The sequence below is a fragment of the Podarcis liolepis genome, assembly GCF_965112155.1.
Source record: "Podarcis liolepis genome assembly, chromosome: 3".
NCBI classification, from domain to species: domain Eukaryota; kingdom Metazoa; phylum Chordata; class Lepidosauria; order Squamata; family Lacertidae; genus Podarcis; species Podarcis liolepis.
Window position 1 is genome coordinate 14,700,021 of NC_139557.1, and position 26,995 is coordinate 14,727,015.

At 46.4% G+C, this 26,995-nt stretch overlaps 1 protein-coding gene across 6 annotated transcripts in view; it reads left to right on the top strand.

Annotated features, from left to right (window-relative positions):
• Window positions 1-26,995, top strand: part of FGF18 (fibroblast growth factor 18) — a 157,478-nt gene that overhangs the window by 42,116 nt on the left and 88,367 nt on the right. The window contains exon 1 of one of the 6 annotated variants that reach the window (XM_083493826.1): window positions 21,467-21,584. The exons of the other annotated variants lie outside the window; for them this stretch is intronic. The gene's annotated coding sequence lies outside the window, so the exon portion shown is untranslated. Of the gene's footprint in view, window positions 1-21,466; window positions 21,585-26,995 lie in introns of those variants that run through there. 6 annotated transcript variants of the gene reach the window in all.

Here is a 26,995-nt window from a genome sequence, read left to right on the forward strand (position 1 = left end):
TACCCATGTTCTAGACCAGCGGTTCTCAACCTGTGTGTCCCCAGATGTTGTTGGACTACAACTCCCATCATCCCTCAACTCCCATCATCCCTGAGCTCTGGCCTTGCTAGCTAGGGGTGATGGGAATTGTAGTTCAACAACATCTGGGGACCCACAGATTGAGAAAGGCTGTTCTACACAAACACATTTTTCTCCCTGGAGTCTATCTGCCTCACAAAGGCAGAAACATGGGCGATGAAATAAAGACTGAAATCTTAAGAGCACAAATGCATTTTAAATAAAAGGGCACATTCTACTCATGTAAAAATACGCTGATTCCGGGCCGGATTTAGAAGGCGATTGGGCCTTAGTTTGCCTACCCCTATCCTATTAAAACTGAGGCAGCCTTCCAAGATGTCATTAAAAAGTTATTATTATTATTTACCCAGTTCACTTTTATTCTGTTTTTTCAGCATTGAAAGGCATCAGTAAATTAAATTTTTTTTTTAAAGAAATGTGGCTTGCAATCCAGAGACATACCCCTGTGATTCAGTTCATTTGGAATCAGAGAGCCTAAGAGTCCAATCCTATGGTCTGCTGTGCGTAACCAAAATGGCTAGGATGGAGCGTTGTGAGCTGTGGCGTTGCACCAGGACAAGGATGACTTGTGCTGCACTCCGTCCACTCATGTACGTTTCAGCCATTTGCAACCCACCAGAGGCTAAAGGTTTGTTTAGCTTGGCCTGCCTCACGCCATCACTTTAAAGACTTGGGTGAGAGCCTGGCCGCACTTTGCCAGGAGAAGTTGGCAAGGGCAGAGAGCTAGTAACTTAAGTCTCCTTTGCCCAGTCTTGCCACTGCTGTTCAGCTTGCCAGGGTCTGTGCTTAGACTCAGTTCTTGCATGGCCACTGCTGACATCAAAAAAGACACCTGTTTGGTGGCCAGATTCTCTGTAGGGCAGCAGTATTGTGGGCTAACTGATTGATTTCTCCATCAGTATCACTATGCAAGCTAGGACAGGATCACACTTCAAAACGACCTTGACAGATTAGAGAACTGGGCCAAAACAAACAAGATGAATTTTAACAGGGAGAAATGTAAAGTATTGCACTTGGGCAAAAAAAAATGAGAGGCACAAATACAAGATGGGGGACACCTGGCTTGAGAGCAGTACATGTGAAAAGGATCTAGGAGTCTTGGTTGACCACAAACTTGACATGAGCCAACAGTGTGACGCGGCAGCTAAAAAAGCCAATGCAATTCTGGGCTGCATCAATAGGAGTATAGCATCTAGATCAAGGGAAGTAATAGTGCCACTGTATTCTGCTCTGGTCAGACCTCACCTGGAGTATTGTGTCCAGTTCTCGGCACCACAGTTCAAGAAGGACACTGACAAACTGGAACGTGTCCAGAGGAGGGCAACCAAAATGGTCAAAGGCCTGGAAACGATGCCTTATGAGGAACGGCTAAGGGAGCTGGGCATGTTTAGCCTGGAGAAGAGGAGAAGTGGAATTTGCTGCCAAGGAGTGTGGTGGAGTCTCCTACTTTGGAGGTCTTTAAGCAGAGGCTTGACAACCATATGTCAGGAGTGCTCTGATGGTGTTTCCTGCTTGGCAGGGGGTTGGACTCGATGGCCCTTGTGGTCTCTTCCAACTCTATGATTCTATGATTCTAGGTGACTCATGCAAAAGCTGTGTGTGCAAATTCACGGGCGAAACTAGACTTTATTTCACCCGGGTCAAAGACCCAGTTTGGCTCCCACCCAATGCATTTGCATACATATACACGCTGGGAGCCTCAATAGCGGCCCTCTGGAAGTTTCAACTGGGGGGGGGGAATCCTGGCTAGCCCCCCCCCCCGGTAGCTACAGCAAGCTGCAAATCCTACCATGGTGACCTTTGTCCAGCTGGTGACGGTCAACCCATTGTCTGGAGGCGGTTGGAGGATGGATGGCGGCTAACAGAGTGAGGTTGAATCCTGACAAGACAGAAGTACTGTTTTGAGGGGACAGGAGGCGGGCAGGTGTGGAAGGCTCCCTGGTCCTGAATGGGGTAACTGTGCCCCTGAAGGACCAGGTGCACAGCCTGGGAGTCATTCTGGACTCACAGCTGTCCATGGAGGCACAGGTCAATTCTGTGTCCAGGGCAGCTGTTTAACAGCTCCATCTGGAACACAGGCTGAGATCCTACCTGCCCACGGATTGGTGCATGCTCTGGTTATCTCTCGCTTGGACTACTGCAATGTGCTCTATGTGGGGCTACCTTTGAAGGTGACCCGGAAACTACAATTAATCCAGAATGCAGCATCTAGACTGATGACTGGGAGTGGCCACCGAGACCAGTCTTGAAAGACCTACACTGGCTCCCAGTACGTTTCCGAGCACAATTCAAAGTGTTGGTGCTGACCTTTAAAGCCATAAATGGCCTCGGTCCAGTATATCTGAAGGAGTGTCTCCAACTCCATCGTTCTGCCCGGACACTGAGGTCCAGCTCTGAGGGCCCTCTGGAGGTTCCCTCACTGCAAGAAGCCAAGTTACAGGGAACCAGGCAGAGGGCCTTCTCGGTAGTGGCGCCTGCCCTGTGGAACGCCTTCCCACCAATTGTCAAAGAGAAAAATAACTACCAAACTTTTAGAAGACATCTGAAGGCAGCCCTGTTTAGGGAAGCTTTTAATGTTTAATAGGTTATTGTATTTTAGTGTTTTGTTGGAAGCTGCCCAGAGTGGCTGGGGGAATCCAGCCAGATGGGCAGGGTATAAATAATAAATTATTATTATTATTATTATTATTATTATTATTATTATTATTATTATTATTGAGTGAGTCAGGATCTGCCTCTTGATGCTTTATTGTTACGATATTTGGAGAAGAGTTTACGTGCCCTACTAGCAAAGGACCTGCATATATATTGAATTTTATTTTTTAAAATATTTTTGGAAGGGAGGGGGGAAAAACAACAACACCCGTCGGTTTTCATTTCTTTCCAGGAGTCTGATTTCCCCAGCATGCAGCAGAATCTAGTCTATGCCAAGAATCTGAGCAACACCGAGGCCAGGTAGCGGGTTTTCACTTCTGAAGAAATCTGTGCCAGCTCTGAAACAGGGTCTATGCTGGCTTTAACTCCCTGAGCTAACTGCATCAGCTCCACAGCCAGTCAGCCAGATTGAGGATCAAAGTCAGGGTGCAGACCAAGCATTAATTTTTATTTTTATTTTTAAAATATTAGTTGCTTAGTTTTGCATATCGTTGTTTGTTTACAAAGATTGTTGGCGGGATTTACTCTGAAGAAATAAATGAATAAGAACTGCAATCTTGAAATATACTCGGAGTCGAGAGTGGATTTCATGCTCTTTATTCAGCTCACAGTGGTGAGGAGGAATGGAAGTTCCCCCGAAATGTCTGCTTTATATACATTATTTACACAATGGGCCCCACGTGATTGGCTAGTTCCGGGATTCACCTGTAGGCCAATCAGGTTGTGGATTCACTTCCACCTGGAACTGGATTGGGTGGCTCCTGTGCACCAATCAGACTGCTGCATTCGGAATCCTATTGTTCTAGGACCAATCAGACTGCTGCATTCTGAATCCTATTGTTCTAGGACCAATCAGACTGCTGCATTTTGGATCCTATTCAACTCAGTACATAACAAATCTCCTTACGAATCGCAAGCTTTCTCAGGAGCTGTGGGGGAACTTTTGCAGCCAGAGGCAACTCGGCAACTCTCCAGGGACCGCATACCAGTGTGGGGGGGCAGAGCTAAAAGTGGGCGGAGCAAGAGATGTTGGCTCCTGGGCTTGAGGTTCCCCACTCCTTTATTAGATAACGACAGACCACTTCCTGTGCGCTGTATCATAGAGATGCTCAGTGGCAGCAGCTGTGCGTGATCACTTGGTACATGGTGGCATGTAGTAAAATTCAACCCAAGATGGTGAAAATATTTCAGTGAGATGTGACTTTGTTTCACTTTGCTAGGCTTGGCATGAGACTGTGGCTTCACCACAAAAAAATGTACGGCTCTTAATATTTTAGCAAGGAGTAACTAGCTTCTTTTGAATGTGTGAAAGACGTGCTTTTCTCCAGGAAATCTTTGTATGTCATTATACCCTAATGTTTAGGGTGCCAAAGGACTCTTTGTTGTTTGTTCCTGAGTAGGTAATCCGTTGATGGCCCCACACTATAAGGCTGATTCTAATCTTAGCTTAGTTGGCTGTAACCAAAATGCACACAATTCCTTCAAATGAAGAAACCTTGACCTTGACATCATCTGTGTCAAGCCCAGTAAAATATAATAAATCAAATTTAAAAGGTGAAAATAAGGGGAGACAAGATTTTCCAGCCATTCTAGTCTTTACTTGTGGTTTTTGGATACATATTAGTCATATTAGTGTTTATATAATTGATTCATCTATCTATCCATGTACAGTGGTACCTCAGGTTAAGTACTTAATTTGTTCTGGAGGTCGATTCTTAACCTGAAACTGTTCTTAACCTGAAGCTAATGGGGGCTCCTGCTGCTGCTGCTGCGCTGCCGGAGCACAATTTCTGTTCTCATCCTGAAGCAAAGTTCTTAACCCGAGGTACTATTTCTGGGTTAGCGGAGTCTGTAACCTGAAGCGTATGTAACCCGAGGTACCACTGTATTCATCTACCTATCCCTGTTTTATCCTATTTTTCAACTTCTAATCATCCCCTGAACAGCTATATAGCTAGAAAACGCCTCTTTAGTTATATGGAACAATCCTTTAAGACTATTGTATAGGCCTTTTAAAGATAAATGTACTATTTGAATGACCTTTAATGGCTGGTGGCTCCTAGCTATTGACCAACCGCCCTAAAGTCACTTTTGGGCTGGAGAAAAATAGCAGAGTTTTGAATGCATGCAGCCAGCAAAGGATCAGCGCTGTCCACCAGGAGAATTGTCTGCTTCTGCATGTTCAACTTTCCTCCTCAGGAGAAGGCAAATATTACAAGGACACTTTGATCACGTTCACTGTTGTCACAGAGCATGGCAGGGCTAGCCTCTGTGTGACTCAACTGGCAGAGTGTGTACATTTTTGGGGAACAGGAGGAAAAGATGACATAGCTTGGGTCTTATTACTTACTCCATTACTGTTCTCACAAATCTGGAGTGGAATCCCTAAGATGGTTGGATGGCATCCTGTACTCCTCCTTCCGGAAAATCCTGCAGCTAAGCTGGTGCCAAATGTATAGCTTGGTGTTATGTACTGAAGTTCTCACCTTGGGCCAGCAGGGGGATACTGTAGATAGTTTTCACTCAGGTCCACATATGCAAATAAGGAATTGAAAGTGACGTTCAGTGATTGGATAGTTACAGAAAGTTGTTACTGTTGCTTTGTAGTGGAGCTCTGTATAAGCAGGTTGGCTGAACCCTTCAGCCCAGTTCTGCTCTGGGCATATGAATAAACAAGAGCTGTTTGAAGAATCGCTGTGTCGTCTGATATGTTCACCCACAACTTAACACTCTGCTTTCATGTGGACCACGTCAGTGAGGCTGAGAGGGGGGTCTTGCCATCTGGGCAGCCCAGGACACTCATACATACTGCCCAGACTTGCTTTCCTGGGGGAGCTCATTTTGCTTCAGTATACCTGAAGGAGAGTCTCCACCCCCATCGTTCTGCCCGGATGCTGAGGTCCAGTACCGAGGGCCTTCTGGCGGTTCCCTCATTGCGAGAAGCAAAGCTACAGGGAACTAGGCGGAGGGTCTTCTCGGTAGTGGTGCCTGCCCTGTGGAACGCCCTCCCACTAGATGTCAAAGAGAAAAACAACTATCTAACATTTAGAAAGCATCTGAAGGCAGCCCTGTTCAGGGAAGTTTTTAATGTGTGACACTTTAATGCATTTTTAATCTTTGTTGGAAGCCGCCCAGAGTGGCCGGGGAAACCCAGCCAGATGGGCGGGGTACAAATAATAAATTATTATTATTATTATTATTATTATTATTGTTATTATTATTATTATTATTATTATTATTGCTGCTTGCTAACACAGCAGTTCAACTTCACCCCTGGAGGCGCACTCCATTGTCTCTCGAGACAGATGGATGCCAACCAGGAACTGTTCCCATACCATGGTCAGACATGGTGAAAACAGGGAAGAGAGAGCAGGGGGAGGGAAGGGGAAAAATAAATAATGCAGCACAAAATCCGTCCAACGCCAAATGCCATTCTGGGTTGACTGCCGGTGTTCAAATGTCCCTGCCTCTTGTGAGATATTTTGATTGAGAACCAAGCCAGGGCCTTTGTGGTGCATGGAGTGTTGACATTTATTTTGCCTGCTCCAAAGAGATGGAGTTGTGTTCTACGCTATTATGAGAAAATTGTGCCCTACGCTAGGACATTCTCTGGTTAAGGGAAGTGGTGAAGAGCCAGTCCTCAGCTCGGCTGAATTATTTGAAAATTCAATACCGAAATTAATCATGGTTAGCCAGTGTTTGTACAATTAACCAGGGCCCCTTCTTCCCCTGGAAGAAATCAGGAGTGTCTATTGATTTCTTTAACTTGCTCACCCCTGCCTATTCAGAAGGGATGACCCTGCCTCTGCTCTGAATTATCTTAGCTTGGCGCACCATTAAGACCTCTAATCATTGGGGTTGTCATTAGCATTTATGCATTTGAAGGCTTATGATTTGTCGGAAGCAGCTGCCAAGAGGGCTTTTATTTATCTCTGCGCTGGGCCACACAAGGAGCTTCCTTATTATAGCATCATGTTCAAGATGCTGCAGTTAAGGATGTGTCAGCAATTCCATGTTTGTTTTTTAAAAGCACGCCATTGAGGGATTTGCTTCCGAAAAGTGTAGTAGAATAAAAACTGGCACGCCAACTCTCAGCACCGGGAGGAACCTAGAAAAAACAACAACCCACACACACAACAACAAGGCCATGAGCCATTTAAGGTTTTTGTTAGATGGAGCACACCCTGCTTGGGGCTGGAGATAGGGACAAATACACCTTCTTCATAGCTGCGTTTGTTTTTAGAAAGGTGGATTTTCAGATACTTAAAGGAGGTTCCGTTAGGCAGGCAGAGAATGTCATAGAATCATAGAATCATAGAGTTGGAATAGACCACAAGGGCCATCAAGTCCAACCCCCTGCCAAGCAGGAAACACCATCAGAGCCCTCCTGACATATGGTTGTCAAGCCTCTGCTTAAAGACCTCCAAAGCAGGAGACTCCACCACACTCCTTGGCAGCAAATTCCACTGTCAAACAGCTCTTACTGTCAGGAAGTTCTTCGTAATGTTTAGGTGGAATCTTCTTTCTTGTAGTTTGGATCCATTGCTCCGTGTCCGCTTCTCTGGAGCAGCAGAAAACAACCTTTCTCCCTCCTCTTTGAGCCCAGTGTATTTTAAAAGGTAAGGTAAAGGTAAAGGTACCCCTGCCCGAAGGCCAGTTGTGTCCGACTCTAGGGTTGTGCGCTCATCTCACTTTAGAGGCCAGGAGCCAGCGCTGTCCGGAGACACTTTCGGGTCACATGGCCAGCGTGATGAAGCTGCTCTGGCGAGCCAGCACCAGTGCAGCACACGGAAACGCCGTTTACCTTCCCGCTATAAAGCGGTACCTATTTATCTACTTGCACTTAAGGGTGCTTTCGAACTGCTAGGTGGGCAGGAGCTGGGACCGAATGACGGGAGCTCACCCCGCCGCGGGGATTCGAACCGCCGACCATATGATCGGCAAGTCCTAGGCACTGCGGTTTTACCCACAGCGCCACCCGCATCCCTGCCCAGTGTATTTTAGGGCGTCCCTATTTTCATTGGAGAAGTGTTGGAGGGTATGGAGTTATGCGACCTCTGAGCTAAGGAGATAAGTAACTATGCAACCCTTAGAAGGTGTCCGAAGGCAGCCCTGTGTAAGGAATTATTTTATGTTTAATTTTTTTATGTTTTCATTTTTGTTGGAAGCCACCCGGAGTGGCTAGGGCAACCCAGTCAGGTGGGTGGGGTATAAATATTATTATTATGGGACGCGGGTGGCGCTGTGGTCTAAGCCACGGAGCCTTTTGGACTTGCCGATTGGAAGGTCAGCGGTTCGAATCCCTGTGACAGGGTGAACTCCCGTTGCTCGGTCCCAGCTCCTCCCTACCTAGCAGTTTGGAAGCACACCAGTGCAAGTAGATAAATAGGTACCGCTGCGGCAGGAGGGTCGATTGGAAGGTCGGTGGTTCCACCTGAAAATGAAAGCATATTATCACAAAAGTGACAGTATATGGATTGCACTATTCACTGCTCTGTTGAAGCATCAGATGTAAGGCTGGTGTCCTTTCAGACCCTTGAATTGTGGCAAATATTGTCAAAGGCAGCAAAAATCAGAAACCATAAAGCTATCTTAAGAGTGACTGAAGATTTAGCAGAGACAGAAATACTTACAGTGCAATACCATAGGAAGTCTGGCAGCCTGTTGACAAGGATGCTGTCCCTGCTGAGAGAGGGGACACAGGTGGCGCTGTGGTCTAAACAACTGAGCCTCTTGGGATTGCAGATTCGGAGGTCGGTGGTTCAAATCCCTGCGACAGGGTGAGCTCCCATTGCTCAGTCCTAGCTCCTCCCAACCTAGCAGTTCGAAAGCATACCAGTGTAAGTAGATAAATAGGTACCGCTGTGGTGGGAAGGTAAACGGAACAAATTAAGTACTTAACCTGAGGTACCACTGTACAGTGGGACTTCGGTTTTCAAGCGTTTTGGAAGCCAAACAATTTGGAACTCGGATGCCGAAAACCCAGAAGTAATTGCTTCCGTTTTCGAACATGCCCTGGAAATCGAATGGCTTCTGAGGCGCGTTTTTCATTTCCCCTCATTGACTTTGCAGCCAGCCCATTGATCCTCGGTTTTCGAACGTTTCAGAAGCCGAACGATCTTCTGGAATGGATTACAGTGGTACCTCAGGTTAGGTACTTAATTCATTCCGGAGGTCCGTACTTAACCTGAAACTGTTCTTAACCTGAAGCACCACTTAAGCTAATGGGGCCTCCTGCTGCTGCCGTGCCGCCGGAGCACAATTTCTGTTCTCATCCTGAAGCAAAGTCCTTAATCTGAAGCACTATTTCTGGGTTAGCGGAGTCTGTAACCTGAAGCGTATGTAACCCGAGGTACCGCTGTATGTTTGAAAACCGAGGTTCCAACTGTACAGAATCATTTGTGCTGTCTGGCAGGGAGATTTTGGACGTAGGACGTACGCAAACAGAGGCTTCTCTGCTTCTTACTGTATTTAGCGCTACTCCACTTAGTTCACAGTCAGGGAGCATGATGGAAAGGGGTGGCTAACATGCTCCGTACTGTAGGCGATCTAGTATATAAATATGATTGATAGTTTTCTCATGTGTGGGAGCTCGCAGGCTTCCAAGCCTCTCCTGGGAGGGTTTCATTTTCACAAGGAAAAGACCTCAGGAGAGGCTCGTTGACTTGGGTCGTTTGAAAAAAGATCAGGCCTTGCTGAACGCAAGCCCTCCTCGTTCTCTGTGCAGTTTGGTCTATATGTAAATGATTCCATATGAAGGAAGGAGGGAAGATTCATTCGTTTTTTATAGCATTTGGCGTTTGCAGATCATTTTTCCGGCGAGCTGACAAGCGTTCCCCTGTGGCATTATCTCAGCATTCGCCATTTTCCTGCACGGTGGGTGCTAATCTCTGGAGGGAGGGGGAGTAGGGCAGGACACCCGATATAAAGAGGGGATGGAGTTTCGTACGCCAGGAGCGAAGCACTCACAGGACTAATAAATAGCTCCGTCCTGAGGGCTTGCCCTGGTACACAATGCTTTCTGTGGGTTGGCGCGTTTGAAATGTAGCGCACGGCATCGCAATACCATCTGGCGAGAAACCCGGCGCATAAAGACACAGAGGGACACATCATTAGCCCATTAGGTATCGAGGGCTTGCAAAGCTGAACTTTGACCTTAAAAAGAAAATTGAGGTAAGCCTGAAAATATGCGCTGATTTCCCCAGTTAACATGCTTGTGGTGGAGAGGCGGGGTCGTGTTCCGTACAGAAATCAATCATAAGTAACTGTTTCGGATTCTTTCCCCCCACTGTGAAATCCTCTAGGATTTCCTTGCATAAAGAAACACAGAGCGGAATGTATCATTCTTTGACATCATTGATTCCATTAGTCTCACCGAAGCAGTGATGTCATGAATTTCCTCTTTGCGACTTCTGGCTATCTAGCATGACGGATGGGGACAGCAAAAAGCAGAATACCACGAAGGGGGCTGGAAAAGCTTGTGAAAATATTTCAGAAGAAGGAAAACGTACACACAACTTTTACATGTTAATTTATAACAATTCCACCAACTGTGCCTTTGCTGCTTCCAGCGGACAGTCGGCACAGATTCGCAGACTTTCTTTCTTTCTTTCTTTCTTTCTTTCTTTCTTTCTTTCTTTCTTTCTTTCTTTCTTTCTTTCTTTCTTTCTTTCTTTCTTTCTTTCTTTTTCTGGGGGTATGCAGGGGTAAGCACACCCCTAATCTAAGTTTGGCTTCATTGAGGAGCAGTATTTCAATAGGAATAGGAAAATGAGAGTACCCCTAAACATTTTTTAAAGAAAACAAAGCACTTCTTGAAAGTGCAAAGTTTGTATGATGTGTGGGGGATTATATGTGCTACTGATTCTTATGAAGTCATGATAAAATGGTACCTTCCAAGGCAGCAAGGTACTTGTTGTTGTTTAGTCGTTTAGTCGTGTCTGACTCTTCGTGACCCCATGGACCAGAGCACGCCAGGCACTCCTGTCTTCCACTGCCTCCCGCAGTTTAGTCAGACTCATGCTGGTAGCTTCGAGAACACTGTCCAACCATCTCATCCTCTGTCGTCCCCTTCTCCTTGTGCCCTCCATCTTTCCCAACATCAGGGTCTTTTCCAGGGAGACTTCTCTTCTCAGGAGGTGGCCAAAGTATTGGAGCCTCAGCTTCAGGATCTGTCCTTCCAGTGAGCACTCAGGGCTGATTTCCTTCAGAATGGATAGGTTTGTTCTTCTTGCAGTCCATGGAACTCCAGCACCATAATTCAAAAGCATCAATTCTTCGGCGATCAGCCTTCTTTATGGTCCAGCTCTCACTTCCATACATCACTACTGGGAAAACCATAGCTTTTACTATACGGACCTTTGTTGGCAAGGTGATGTCTCTGCTTTTTAAGTAGAGGAACTGGAGCTTGTTTAATGCTTTTCTTTTGTTGGATGTGACGTCAAAGTGGTGGCTCTTGCCAGTGCACTCTCATCGGCCACGATGACTGCTCTGGGGCAACATTCCCTTTCAGGACAGAACAATGAAACGGATTTTCTAGTGTCACAAATGTATCATATGCTTTAGAGCAGCGGTTCTCAACCTGTGGGTCCCCAGATGTTGTTGGACTACAACTCCCATCATCCCTGAGCTCTGGCCTTGCTAGCTAGGGGTGATGGGAGTTGTAGTTCAACAACATCTGGGGACCCACGGGTTGAGAAAGGCTGCTTTAGAGGGTAATAGCAAAAAGACAGGCCTCTGCCTCGAAGAGCTTACACTTCAAAATTCAATGCAGAGGAGGCAATAGAGAGAGGGGAGGCATATTGCGACTCAGTGGCAAGAATGCTGGGTTTGAAGGCTGATCTTCCCAGTTTCAAACCTCTGACATATCCAGTTTGGGAATGGATCACCAGGAGCTGATATGGGAAACTCCCTTGGAAATTCTAGAGAGCCTCTGACAGGCAGAGTAGACCAGCGTTCTTCAACACTGGGTTGGACTCTACCAGGGCCGTCTTACCCATAGGTGCTAGAGGTGTGGGGCACCTGGGCGCCAGGCTCTCAGGGGCACCAGGTCGAGAGTCTGGGGCCCAAGAGTTGAGTCCGTGGAAGAGCTTGCCCGTCGGTCGGAGCGCCGCGACTGGCTCTTCTGCTGCAGGCGGCTCTGCCCCGTGACTTTGGGGGCGACCGAGCCAGTGAGATGCCCTCCTGCGTACCTGGGACTGGGCAACCTGGGGGGGGGGGTGCCGCGCCAGGCAGATCTTTGCACCCCGGCGCCGCATATGCTTAAGACAGCCCTGGACTCTAGCTCCCATCATCCACAGCTGGCATGGCCAAGGTTCAGACATGGCTTGGGAAAGGAACAACGAAGGCAGCCTCTGGGATCATGTGGCTGAATTTCTCAGAGGACTGGTGGTTTCTGGTCATCCCTCTCAAGGGCTGTGCATCCTGAAGCTTCTTCCAGAAGGGCACTGTAGTAGCAATGTGTGTTTGGGTGATGTTGGTGCATCTGAAGAGAAAGCCACTCATAATTTGCACCTGCAGAAACGCAACCCCCTTTGGATCTGCACAATCAATTCCAGGAGATTCAGCTGCAGAATGGCGCTTGTTGCTGGAGCATCAAAGCTCGGGGGCAGGGGAATATAATAATAATAATAATAATAATAATAATAATAATAATAATAATAATAATTGTCAGGGCCTCAGGAACAGAGGCACAGGGGAGAGAGGAAATTGAGAACGAATGAGAAGAATCGGAGGGCAGCGTAGGGGGGTATAGCAGTGACCCGAGAGATTCCATGAGCCTCTCCAGCGAATCAGAAGATTCCCAGAAGGAGGCGCCGATGGTCAGGGCAAGGGGGGCCAGCGGGGACTCCCAAAGCAGCAGCTGGAAATCAGGACCAGCTTCCCCACCAGAGCGTAGTGGGGGGGGGAAGAGTCCCAGGTGTCAGGGCCAGTGTCTCCTCCAGCAGGGAGAGAAGATGAGTCGAGACTGACCACGCCTCTATCGGAGAGTGGGGGAACGGAGGGGAGGTCAAGTCCAGCTAGCCTCCCCGAAGGGGGAAGCAGTGACAGGAGCAGTGTAACGGTCAGGAGGAAGGTAGCCGGCTGGGCGCGCGCGCCAAGTTCAAATGTACAGGCGCGCGGGACGGCAGAAAGCTCGGATTGGGAACCAGGTCCTAAAGCCCGCCGGAGGCAGGGGGAAGAATCAGGGGATTCAGCGTCAGAAGAGTCTAGGAAGGGGGAGACCCCGGCGGACAGGCGGACCCAGAGGAGGAAAGAGCAGAGGAAGAGGTGGAGCAAGGCTAGAGTCTTAAACTGGTGTCTGGGGGGAGGAGACTCAGACGGAGCTTCGGCGGTCTAGAGTTTCAGACGTAGAGTTGCACGCTACGGCTGTAAAAACGAAAATGAACTTCAATAAAGACTTTTGTATATAACAACGAAGTGGCGTTGGTCCTTTGTGAGCTGGGACCTTGGGCAGCTCTGACAATAATAATAATAATAATAATAATAATAATAATAATAATAATGTATTATTTCTACCTCTGCCCATCTGGCTGGGTTTCCCCAGCCACTCTGGGCGGCTTCCAACAAAAGATTAAAAATACATTAAAACATCAATCATTAAAAACTTCTCTAAACAGGGCTGCCTTCAGATGTCTTCTAAATGTCATATAGTTGTTTATTTCCTTGACTTCTGATGGGAGGGCATTCCACAGGGTGGGTGCCACTACCAAGAACGCCCTCTGCCTGGTTCCCTGTAACTTTGCTTCTCCCAGTGAGAAAACCACCAGAAGGCCCTCGGCGCTGGACCTCAGTGTCCGGGCTGGATGATGGGGGTGGAGACGCTCCTTCAGGTATACTGGGCCGAGGCTGTTTGGGCTTTAAAGGTCAGCACCAACACTTGGAATTGTGCTCCGAAACATACTGGGAGCCAATGTAGGTCTTTCAAGACCACTGTTATGTGGTCTTGGCATGCTTTTGCTCCACTCTAGTAACAATGGCATCACTTGTCTATTTCACCCTGTTTCTTTGCAAGCCACCTTGATAACTTCCGTTGTTAGGTGGGGGATAAATACGCCAAAACAAATGAAATGAATAAATTGGTGCATGAGGCTACTGCTTTTCCATCAGAATGTGATCTGATCAAAGGATGAAAATTAGGTTAGCCATTGGACAAGGTTCAACCCTCCCTCCCTCCCTCCTGCTCTCTCTCCCCTCTCTCTCTGTGTACACAACCTTGTTCATCTGATTATGTTTATTGCCACAGGGATCTTGCTCCAAAAACCTCCTTGCTACTGGGTCTGTGCAAAATGCAGGTTCAGGGATCCATTTGCCCAAAGCATACTGAACAGATGCCTAGGTTGCTGATGGTTAAAAGGTAAAGGGACCCCTGACCATTACGTCCAGTTGTGGCCAACTCTGGGGTTGTGGCGCTCATCTCGCTTTACTGGCCGAAGGAGCTGGTGTACAGCTTCTGGGTCATGTGGCCAGCATGACTAAGCTGCTTCTGGTGAACCAGAGCAGCACACAGAAATGCTGTTTACCTTCCTGCCAGAGTGGTACCTATTTATCTACTTGCACTTTGACGTGCTTTCGAACTGCTAGGTGGGCAGGAGCTGGGACAGAGCAACGGTAGCTCACCCCGTCGTGGGGATTCAAACCACCGACCTTCTGATCGGCAAGCCCAAGAGGCTCAGTGGTTTAGACCACAGCGCCACCCACGTCCCATGATGGTTAGGCACCTGCTACAAAGCATGGATTGTGTGGTTTGATTCAGTTGGAACGCGTTGAAAGGAAGCACCATTAAGGTCCAAAACTGTGGCACACAGATCAAACGTCTGTGTTACTCCCACCTGCCCTGCACTGTCTTTATCTCTCTCTCGCAGGGCTGTTCATCTTCTCCGATCCTGCAAAGAATTTGGTGTCTGGCACATAATTTGGATTCCTAAGACCATCGGCATTTATTTTAAATAAGGAGGAAGTTCATAGCCCCCAATAGTTTTGGAGATGAGCTAAAAACCTACAGGCAATGTCTCCCAGCATTAATGGGGATGGTATCCTGTGCACTCTCTTGACCTTTTCCTCACTCCTGATCTCTTTTTGCACCCCCTTTCTCTTGTGACCTCTTCAAACACAGCCGGTTTCAGTGCTATGAGCACTGCCGGATTTACGTATAAGCTAAACAAGCCATAGCGTTTTTGCCCCCCCCCCAAAAAAAATTTAAAGGGAAAAAAACTGGATGTACATTTCCAAAATATAAGATAAAAAACAAATAAAATAAACACAGCAACAGTGTTTTGTGTTGTGTAGGCTCCTATGATGTAAGTAATGGGCCCTGCCTGCTAGCCTACTCCCTAAAATATCACCGGTTTGCTCATTTCTATATACAGTGGTACCTCGGGTTAAGTACTTAATTCGTTCCGGAGGTCCGTTCTTAACCTGAAACTGTTCTTAACCCGAAGCACCACTTTAGCTAATGGGGCTTCCTGCTTCCGCTGCGTCACCAGAATACGATTTCTGTTCTTATCCTGAAGCAAAGTTCTTAACCTGAAGCACTATTTCTGGGTTAGTGGAGTCTGTAACCTGAAGTGTATGTAACCTGAAGCGTATGTAACCCGAGGTACCACTGTATAGGGTGCCTAGATTCTGCATGTGCAAATGGCTTTAGATACCTACTAGGTCCATAAATTGTTGTTGTTTAGTCATTTAGTTGTGTCCGACTCTTCGTGACCCCATGGACCAGAGCACGCCAGGCACTCCTGCCTTCCACTGCCTCCCGCCGTTTGGTCAAACTCATGCTGGTAGCTTCGAGAACACTATCCAACCATCTCATCCTCTGTCGTCCCCTTCTCCTTGTGCCCTCCATCTTTCCCAACATCAGGGTCTTTTCCAGGGAGTCTTCTCTTCTCATGAGGTGGCCAAAGTATTGGAACCTCAGCTTCAGGATCTGTCCTTCCAGTGAGCACTCAGGGCCGATTTCCTTAAGAATGGAATGGAAAGGAAAGAATGGAAAGGTCCATAAATTACCATGTAGCATATATTCAACACAGCAAACAGCAGCAATTTGTTGTTGACAAAGGACAGCTGGACATATAAAGGGCCCCATTACCTTCAGTAGCTTAGGGCCTCATCAAACCTAAATCTGGCCCTGGCAATGGGTATTATTCTGTGCAGGAAGAAGCCTGAAAGCCATTGGAGATGGAAATGTGGGCTCACATGTCTGTTTTATTGCATGCAGAACAGCACTGCAGGTTGGAGGGATGGACGTTTCTCATTTTCTCATTTTTCCAACCATAGGTTCACTTTGCCACAGTTATGCGAGTGTGGTGTAGTGGTTAAGAGTGGTAGTCTCGTAATCTGGTGAACTGGGTTCGATTCCCCGCTCCTCCACATGCAGCTGCTGGGTGACCTTGGGCTAGTCACACTTCACTGAAGTCTCTCAGCCCCACTCATCTCACAGAGTGTTTGTTGTGGGGGAGGAAGGGAAAGGAGAATGTTAGCCGCTTTGAGACTCCTTAGGGTAGTGATAAAGCGGGATATCAAATCCAAACTCTTCTTCTCTTCTTCTTCTTCTTCTTCTTCTTCTTCTTCTTCTTCTTCTTCTTCTTCTTCTTCTTCTTCTTCTTTTCAATTCCTCATGGAAATTTGTCTGCAGTAAGGTGAGCATTTCTCCCCGTATAACATTCTTTGTACGCAATTTTGCTTGATTTAGTGCATACTGTAGGTTGCTTTTGTTAATCTGTGCTTTTTAAGACACACGTCGCCGAATGTGTGCATTGTTGGAGAACAGCACTCCTAAACGCAAAGGAGCGTGACTCTCGAATGACAGCTGCATTTCAGTCCATGCATTGTTTTGGAGAGTACAGTGGTACCTCGGGATGCGAACAGGATCTGTTCCGGAGCCCCGTTCACATCCTGAACAGAACGTAAGATGTGTCTGCGCGGGTCGCATTTCGCTGCTTCCACGCATGCCCGTAACGTCATTTTGACCGTCTGCGCATTCGCGAGCGGCGAAACCTGGAAGTAACATGCTCTGCAGCGACCTGAAAATACTTATCCTGAAGCGTATTTACCCCGAGGTATGACTGTACAAACTGAGGAGGGGTTGTATTAAAATACACGCCAAACAACCCCCTCCCCATCTCTTGATTCTTGTTAATCATGCTTCTACTTCTCCCAGCATGCACCACTCCATGTGAAGCATTCCAAATCCTATCAGATCACAGTTGCGGAGAATACAAAAGAATGTACACCTTTTGCAAATCCACGCAGAAAAGACGCACTGCTTACCACCATTACACCCATTTCCAGAATTTATTTACGGTAGAACACATAATTTGGGTGCTCTTGCGTCAGATATTTGGGGGAGGTTTCTGCCGCCTAACAGACCCTTGCAATTTGGGTCCACCACCCCCTCTGTTTCCATCATCCTTCAAGATGGGGTCACAGCATTTTACCATACTCTCCCCCTGTCCCCCAAATCTATTTCTAGAAGCCAGGGCAGTTTTGCTCCCAGAAATGAAGGTTGCTGACTTCAAACCCTGGGGTTCAAACCCTTGTCCCGTAGTGCCAGGACCTACGTGTGAAAGAACAGCAAAAATGGGCTTCAGAGAGATCTGCCCTCGAGATATTAGTTTGGCAGAGAAGTTGCATCTGTACTGAACTATTCTGGTGTGTGTGTGTGTGTGAATGCTGGGGGAGGCAGCAGGTAATACAAGGAAGGATTCTTCCCTCCCCGCTTGTATTGCAAAAATGCCTTGGTCATGAACAATCTCCGTCCCTGATCTATTTATTCCTGGTTCTTTTCATATATTATCAGGTCAGGCATGCACAATAATGTATTTATGTGGGGACTTCCCCTTACACTTTTCCAGCTCCCTCACGCCTGTCGAAAGCGCATTGCTTGTAGATGCCTTTGCCAATAATGCAAACCAGGTGCTGTCCCTTGGATGAGTTTAACAACATCCAACTTGTACAGCTGGCTCGCAATGCAGTACATTCTGGTAAGACGCCGTGGGTTGGGGTGGTCTTCAGGGATCAAGCTGTTTGATTAATGCACAGGGCTTGCCATTTGCCTGGTGTTGTGTTTAGCACCTTGCACAACCGGAGCTTTAAAAAATATCAGGCAGGCAACACGTAAGCTTGGACTTGCCAGACCTGGGCTACCTCTGGAAAAAGGGACATGTTTATTATGTTCCTAAGTATGCTTACTGGGTTCCTGGTTGGGGGAATAGGGTGGGCCATTTTCTAACTGGTTGCAAAAATCCTAGAATCATTGAATTTTAGAGTTGGCAGGGAACTTTTAAATGTGTGACATCTTAGTGTATTTTTGGTCTTTGTTGGAAGTCGCCCAGAGTGGCCGGGGAAACCCAAACCCAGCCAGATGGGTGGGGTACAAATAAATAATAATAATAATAATAATAATAATAATAATAATAATAATAATAATAATTACAATGCAAGGGTCATCTAATCCAACCCTCTGCAATGCAGGGATCTCAGCGGAAGCATCCCTGACAAATCACTATCCAGCCTCTGCGTAAACATCTCCAAGGAAGGAGAGACCACAACCTCCTGAAGGAGACGGTCCTGAAAATTATTTCTAATGTTCAGTTGGAACCTCCTTTATTGTAATTTGAATCTGCTGGTTCAGGTCCTACTCTCTAGAGCAGGAGAAAACAAGCTTGCGCCATCTTCCACGTGACAGCCTTTCAGATATTTGAGTATGTTCAGAGCATTCAGAAGCCATGCTGTTCACCAAATCACATGGCATGGAAGCGGTTCTTAAATTATTGGTGCGCTCTCTCTCTCTCTCTCTCTCTCTGTGTGTGTGTGTGTGTGCAAGAAGGGCCTACTGTGCAGTGATGTGAAACCCCCTAAAATCACGAACCTTTTAACTGTGGTTTGTAAAGCCAGGTTAGCATCTTTTTGTGAGAATGCTCAGGGATGCAGGAGAGGATATATTGTTTGATTATATCCTTTCCAACTTGTGTTAACAAGTTCTACAATTTAGCACTGTTACATCCCCCTTTTTAAACTTGCACAGCGGATGTGTTTGCTCAGGCTCCCTAAAGCCTCTAAAATACGTTTCTTTGGTAATTCCCCATTTAGTCCCTCATAAAAAGATAGACACGACAGAGTCTTCTATAAAAGTATAAAAAGAGTTTACTCACTCACATTCTGTTCACAAATGGATCCCAGAAGGCAGACTTAAGTTAGAGAAGTAATATACCTGGAAACTATCCCATAAGGAGACAGTCCCTTTGTCCTCTCTTGCCTGGAAGAGCATCTTAGGCTAAGCAGATGTTGCTTCTTCGACGAATGTGGTCAGAGAGAGAGAGAGAGATGGCTGACCAGTCCTGCTCTTTTGTTACCTGGGCAGGTGAGGTCATGCCCACTTCTAGTCACATGCAGAGGAAGTCTGTCCCAGCCTAGGAGGAAACAGGAAGTTCCGACTGGCTGGTCCAGACATCCCCTTTTATGTCCACTCTAGGGATGTTGTACTTGACTGCTCTTGTGTTTCACATCCCACACTTTTTGACTCAGTTGGAAACATCAGTGCTTTTCTGGGGCTCATGTAGGCTGGTCCAATAACAATTTATGCTTGTCCCATCATGTTTGTTGACTCCCATTTCCTTCAGTACCAAACAGTAACTTGCATTTTTGAAGTCTCACCATTGTATTGGAAGCATGGCAGTCAGCCTGTCACCAGAATCACAAATACATGTAAATCAACAGGATAATGTGCTGTGTATGATATAATAATATGCATTTCAGTGTGATAACCAGAAAATGCCTTTGAAATGACCACCAGCTGCTTAAATTATCAGTCCCACAACTAATGGAATATTTTTACTTCACATCTTACCTGCCCTTGTATGTATGAGTTATCTGAATTTGATTTTGCTGTGCGGCGCTGAGCAAATCACTATCCCTCAATCTCAGTTTTCTGCCTTCTGCATCATAGGAATTATAATGCCCAGGCCACAGCCACATACTTCAATGATGCCATTTAGACAGTTCCCAGCAAAAGATAAAAATTGGCATTTCTCAAGAAGTTTTGGAAATCACAATCAGTTAATGAATATCTCAGCTCACACCGTTTAAAGTTCAGTAAGGAATGTGTTTGCTTATAAATGTGCTAACTGTCAAAAGGAGAAGTTAGCTTCAGGAGAATATTGCATCAAGTTCACATATTTTAACTTGCCCAGCACTGGGAATAACTCCAGCAAAGCAGATTCTTGATGGATGTACATTGACCTGTATGGTTTCATGTAAACCCAAGGATATTTAACTCTGTGCTTTGTGCACCTCCTGCCTTCAGGAAGTTATTTCTGCAAGTCTTGAATGGTGGTAACTACAAGGAGGGTTCTGTGGGAGCAATCCCACATTTTTTTGGGAACCTTTATGCCCTTCTTAAAATTCTAGAGCCAAGAAACCCCACTATGGAACTTGGCACATTCCTCTTCTCCCCTATAGCTGCTTTCTGCTCTGTAAGAGCTACCAGAGTCTGGCCTTGGCATGTGATAGCTAATACTTCTATTGCTTTTCCATATTTTTTTTCATGCAATAAATGCACCGTGGTTACTCACTTGTTGCACACAACCCGGATGTCTTCCTACCAAGTGGCACGTGTGATGAGAGCACATTGTGTTTTCCGAACACTGAAAGATCATATTGTTGCATGCTACCCCAACCCCCAAGCGGTGCAAGATTCCAGGGGTTCCAGGAGCTTACACTGGGTTTCTGTTTCCTTTTGGGAATGAGGTACAGCAGACACTGTGGTGTCTTTAGGACATATGGCTTATTTACACACGCATATATAACCTGAGTCTACAATGCAGGCGGCACTGTGGTCTAAACCACAGACCCTAGGGCTTGCCGATCAGAAGGTCGGGGGTTTGAATCCCCGCGACGGGGTGAGCTCCCGTTGCTCGGTCCCAGCTCCTGCCAACCTAGCAGTTTGAAAGCATGTCAAAGTGCAAGTAGCTAAATAGGTACCACTCCGGCGGGAAGGTAAACGGCATTTCCGTGCACTGCACTGGTTCGCCAGAAGCTGTCTGCAGACAAACGCCTGCTCCCTTGGCCTATAGAGCTAGATGAGCGCCGCAACCCCAGAGTCGTCCGCGACTGGACCTAACGGTCAGGGGTACATTTACCTTTACAATGGTGGGGGTCACAGCCTTAACGTCCCCATATGGTCTTGTTTCTCCCACAGCTGCAGCCTTGGATTTAAGCAGAAATCAGCCATAGCGCGTTCTCTCTCTCTCTCTCTCTCTCTCTCTCTCTCTCTCTCTCTCTCTCAGGTTTTATCATTTTAACCATCTCAGAGCTGGAGGAGGCCCACCCATTTGTCATCTGACACAGAGCGCCCTTTCATTTGCTCTCTTAATGGCCCATCACCTTTTCTTTATTCTCTTAATGGCCCGTCGCCCAGGCGATTCCCTCATCAGAAAGACAGCCTGTCTTGATGAGCTTATTTTAACACTTGCTAGGATTATAGGAGTCTGGCACCCACAAACCCATCACAATATATATCTGAACCCTACCAGCAAACCTGTTAGCACTGCAAGTGTTCTGTGGTATGTGGCTGTATGAGAGTTGAGAGTCCCTGTTGGACAGTGCTTGTGACATCACGCATGATGAGATCCCAGCTCTTGAATGCAGAGGGCGGGGTCAGGGAGAGTGCTATTGTGATTGGATGCTGATTGTGAGGTTCTTGTAAGTATCTGGTTGGCTGTTGTGAGAACAAGATGCCAAACAAGATGGGGCATTGGCCTAATATAGCGGACTTTTCTTCTGTTCTTCTGAGATGGGGAAGTTCAAGATACTCTTATAGGATCCCTGCTACAACCCTCTTGCTTTTTATATCTGTATGTCCTTGTCTCTGCTTACCTTCATATATACAGTGGTACCTCGGGTTAAGAACTTAATTTGTTCTGGAGGTCCGTTCTTAACCTGAAACTGTTCTTAACCTGAGGTAATGGGGCCTCCTGCTGCTGCCATGCTGCTGCCGCACAATTTCTGTTCTCATCCTGAAGCAAAGTTCTTAACCCAAGGTACTATTTCTGGGTTGGCGGAGTCTGTAACCTGAAGCGTCTGTAACCTGAAGCGTCTGTAACCTGAAGTGTCTGTAACCTGAGGTACCACTGTAAATGCTAGCAGATGAAAGCACGGGTTAAGGATCTGTGAGTGTGTGATGTTATGGCATTTTATGTTTGGATGCAGGCAACCCAGTTCCAAATTCTGGTATAACCAGGGCTTTTTTCTGGGGGTACGCAGGACTACCCATACTCTTGAACATTCTGTGATTCTAACGGGAGAAGGAGCTAAAAATCTAAAACAAATTAGTTTCTTCTCTAGCACGGTGAATCGTCAGTTCCATTGCTACTCCCGATGGCGGCCTCATTTCCTGTCACAGTGTTTCCTGAGTGTCAGACGGAAGCGAGCGTTTAATGTGTGAAGTAGGAGTTGGAATCTAGCACGGTGATTGGTCAGTTTTGTTGTATTTAGTGTATTTATTTTCCCCAACGTGAACTGTAAAATGGTGATTTTCTTGAGTCAAAATGAGAGTACCCCTAAACATTTTTTGTAATAGAGAAAAAGCACTGGGTATAACTAGGAAACCCATCGGTAGACTTAGCTCAGTAGACAGTGAGTGGCCTAAGTTGCCTCACAGAATTTATTTACTTTATGATTAATAGGAAAAATTGCTGCAAGGATTTTAAAAAGAAAAGAAAAAAGAAAACGACAAACCGGTAGGACAGGATATCATATGAATAAATTGCAGAACGTGAAAAGTCAAGGTAGCTTTGCTGAAAAATTAAGAAAAATTCCAAGGTCAATATTAGGGCGATACCTTTATTTGGCCAACCAAAATGTCACAAAATGGTGTGCAAGCTTTCCATTTCCCCAGTACTCTTCATCAGGCTACATGGTAAACAGAGCAGGGTGGTGTGGAAGAGATAGGTTGGCTGTATCTGGTCATAGTCTTAAGACAGAATGAAGAATGTGCTTCTCCATAATCAAGCCAGCCCTGTACAAATATGTTACAGAATTGTAGAGCTGGAAGGATTATCTAGTCCAACCCTCCTGCAATGCAGAAATCTCAACAAATGGTGCCCCATCCAATTTGGAACCACAGCGGATCCTGCTTAGCTTTGCAAATGTGCTAGCAATTTTATCGCTGTACCACTCGTCCTGAAAACCCCCTTTTCTCATTGTTAAAGGAACTTTGGGGAGCTTTTCTTCACCTTCCACTCCTCCTTTCTCCCTCCTGAAGACTCAGCCAGCGACTCCTCATGGATGTAGAGTCTATGGAGGTTTACTCAGAAGTTCAGTGGGGCCTACTCATAACTGTATGTAGATCTCCAGTCCCAGTCACATTCAGAAGAAAAGAAGAAGAGTTTGGATTTGATATCCCGCTTTATCACTACCCGAAGGAGTCTCAAAGCGGCTAACATTCTCCTTTCTCTTCCTCCCCCACAACAAATACTCTGTGAGGTGAGTGGGGCTGAGAGACTTCTGAGAAGTGTGACTGGCCCAAGGTCACCCAGTAGCTGCATGTGGAGGAGCGGAGACGCGAAGCCGGTTCACCAGATTACGAGTCTGCCGCTCTTAACCACTACACCACACTGGCTCTCCATTCTGGCTCTCCACATCATAGCAGGAATGTGAGATTTAGGAAATCATGCTTGACTTCCAGATAATAATAGTCATGGGCTTTGTATTTCTGGATAGCTCAGTTGGTTAGAACCTAGTGCTGATAACACCAAAGTTGTAGGTTTGATCCCCATATGGGACAGCTGCATATTCCTGTATTGCAGAGGGTCGGACGATATGATCCTTAGATTCCCTTCTAACTCTACAATTCAATGATTCTTTGATTTCTGATGTACAGTGGTACCTCGGGTTAAGAACTTAATTCGTTCTGGAGGTCCGTTCTTAACCTGAAACTGTTCTTAACCTGAGGTACCACTATAGCTAATGGGGCCTCCCGCTGCTGCCACGCCGCCAGAGCACAATTCCTGTTCTCATCCTGAAGCAAAGTTCTTAACCCGAGGTACTATTTCTGGGTTAGCGGAGTCTGTAACCTGAAGTGTCTGTAACCCGAGGTACCACTGTACTGCACTGTTATTTGCAAGCTTTCAGCAGACAGATGTACGGGCCAGGAATGACATTTATCAGTTAATCCCCCAAATCTACAGTACTGTTTAGCTGCATAGTTTTGTTGTTGTTGTTTGTAAAGCTGCTAGTATAATTTTGGTAACAGTGAAGAGCAACTCTCAGGAGGCCTTGTTAGACTTATCAAAAACAAACAAACAAACAAACAAACAAACAAACAAACGCAACAACTACCGTATTTTTTGCTCTATAAGACTCAGTTTTTCCCTCCTAAAAAGTAAAGGGAAATGTATGTGCGTCTTATGGAGCGAATGCAGGCTGCGCAGCTATCCCAGAAGCCAGAACAGCAAGAGGGATTGCTGCTTTCACTATTTTTTTTCTTGTTTTCCTCCTCCAAAAACTAGGTGCGTCTTGTGGTCTGGTGCCACAAGGACCCCCCCCCCCAAAAAAAAATATGCATCAGCAAAGACAAAACAGAACAGGCTTCCGATTTGCATTAATTTTTCAGTATGCTAATTTATATGTAATGCTGCAGATGTACACATCTTTACTAGAATCTAAGTAGAAATTATTATTATTATTGCTATTTATTGAATTTATATACTTCCCTATACCTGGGGGTCTCAGGGCGGCTCACAGAATAAAATCAAGATATAAAACCACAAAATACATAATCAGAATAACAACAACCCAGTAGCCCCCCCCCCCAAAAACACATTTTAAAAGGACGCAGGATGTAAATCAGATCAACCAAAGGGCTGGTTAAAAGGGACTTTTTGCCTGGCGCCTAAAGGTGTATTATGAAGGCGCCAGGTGAACGCCCCTGGGGAGAGAATTCCTGAGATGGGGAGCCACTGCAGAGAAGGCCCCGTTCTCGTGTTGCTACCCTCTGGACCTCACGAGGAGGGCCTCAGAAGGGTCCACGTAGGTTCATACGGAAAGAGGCAGTCCTTGAGGTATTGAGGTCCTGATCCCTTTAAGGTTTTATAGGTCAAAACCATGCAATACATTTCACCATAAGTGCAGAAGACTGTGACCTGGTGGCCCATATATTCCTGCTCGGTCTGCTGTCCAGCTACTGCAAACTCTCTCCTAGCCTATGCTGGAGATGCTAGCAAGGATTCTGAACCTGTGACCTTCTGCTTAAAAGGCCTAGGCTATGGAGCTGTGGGTTAAACCACAGAGCCTAGGACTTGCCGATCAGAAGGTTGGCGGTTCGAATCCCCGTGATGGGGTGAGCGCCCGTTGCTCGGTCCCTGCTCCTGCCAACCTAGAAGTTCAAAAGCATGTCAAAGTGCAAGTAGATAAATAGGTACCACTCCGGCGGGAAGGTAAACGGCGTTTCCGTGCGCTGCTCTGGTTCGCCAGAAGCGGCTCAGTCCTGCTGGCCACATGACCCGGAAGCTGTACGCCGGCTCCCTCGGCCAATAAAGCGAGATGAGCGCCGCAACCCCAGAGTCGGCCACGACTGGACCTAATGGTCAGGGGTCTCCTTTACCCTTTACCTATGGTCCCCCTAAGTACTGCTAACTGTTGACGGACAACTTCACGGCACCTGCTCTCCCTTCAAGCAGAGGACTGTCTTCCATAAAGAAGGATACATGGCCACACCGCAGCTGTTGCTTCAGTATCTGAGCAAATGGTTTTCTTTTTTTAAAGGGGGTGTATCCTTGCATTTTTCAGCTGGTGATTTGTACATGGTTAAGGGTTGGCAAAGAGCAACGAGAGCTTGGAGGGATACTGCAGGAAAGAACAACCTCTGTGGGTGGCTGTGTAGACTCTCTTGGGGGGGAGCATCCCATTACCTCCTTTCAGAGGAGGGGTCTAGGCTGGGCATGCTGCAGAAATGAATAAACAGTGCGACTTCTCCAATCCAGTTTATTCTTATGTGCTTTCCAGATTTTTTTATTTTTTATTTTTTTTAGAGAGAGAAATATTAGCACCGTAATAAATAGGCACTTTGTATATTGGGGAGAATTTCATGTGGAATTTTGGAGTGGACTTGGAGCTCTTAACATTAGACTATTCACATTCTGTCTGGCCAATGTGAAGCTACACAATTAACTCTTTGCGGCGCTCTGAAATACACAGGGCTTGCAGGCTCTCTCCCTCCGTGTCTCTCAGAAGCATGCATGGGCCAGTAAGCATGTAATCCTGAAATGACCTTGGGAAACTTATCGTGGGGATTTAATCCTCTCCAGAAAACAAAAGGGATTTCTGTTTCTTTGGAGGGTTTATTACTTTTTTTATATAAAAAAAATGAAAATAAAAAGGCAATCTTTTCCTGCTTCGTATCAGCTTTATCCTTGCTCTTGTCCACAGAACATTGCTTCCTTTATTCCCACCTAACATTATTTAAGGTGTTTTCCTTGAGCTTCCTCCCGTCTCTTTCCCGCAAATGAGGTCTCGGATTAATTTTGAGGAATTGCAAAGCTGATCAGGTGTTCTTCATTACAGTGGTACCTCAGGTTAAGTACTTAATTTGTTCCAGAGGTCCGTTCTTAACCTGAAACTGTTCTTAACCTGAAGCACCACTTTAGCTAATGGGGCCTCCTGCTGCTGCCGCGTCGCCACTACACGATTCCTGTTCTCATCCTGAAGCAAAGTTCTTAACCCGAGGTACTATTTCTGGGTTAGCGGAGTCTGTAACCTGAAGTGTATGTAACCTGAAGCGTATGTAACCTGAGGTACCACTGTAGTATGAATTCACACCGCTAGAGCCGATTTATAGATGCTTGTTATATAGTCATACCTCATGTTACGTTCTTTCAGGTTATGTCCTGCGGCAACCTGGAAGTACCAGAAAGGGTAACTTCTGGGTTTCACCGCTCACGCATGTGCAGAAGCGCTAAATCACACTTCGCGCATGAGCACAATCCCCAAATCGCACCGTGCACCTGTGCAGATACGGTGCTTCAGGTCGCGCTCTTTTCATGTTGCGACCGGGCCTCCGGAAGGGACCCCGTTCGCAACCAGAGGTACCACTGTTGAAATATACTTGGAGTCGAGTGTGGATTTCATGCTCTTTATTCAGCTCATAGTAGCGAGGAATGAAAGTTCCCCCAAAATATCTGCTTTATATACCTTATTTACACAATGGGCCGCACGTGATTGGCTAATTCCGGGATTCTCCTGTAGGCCAATCAGGTTGCGGATTCAC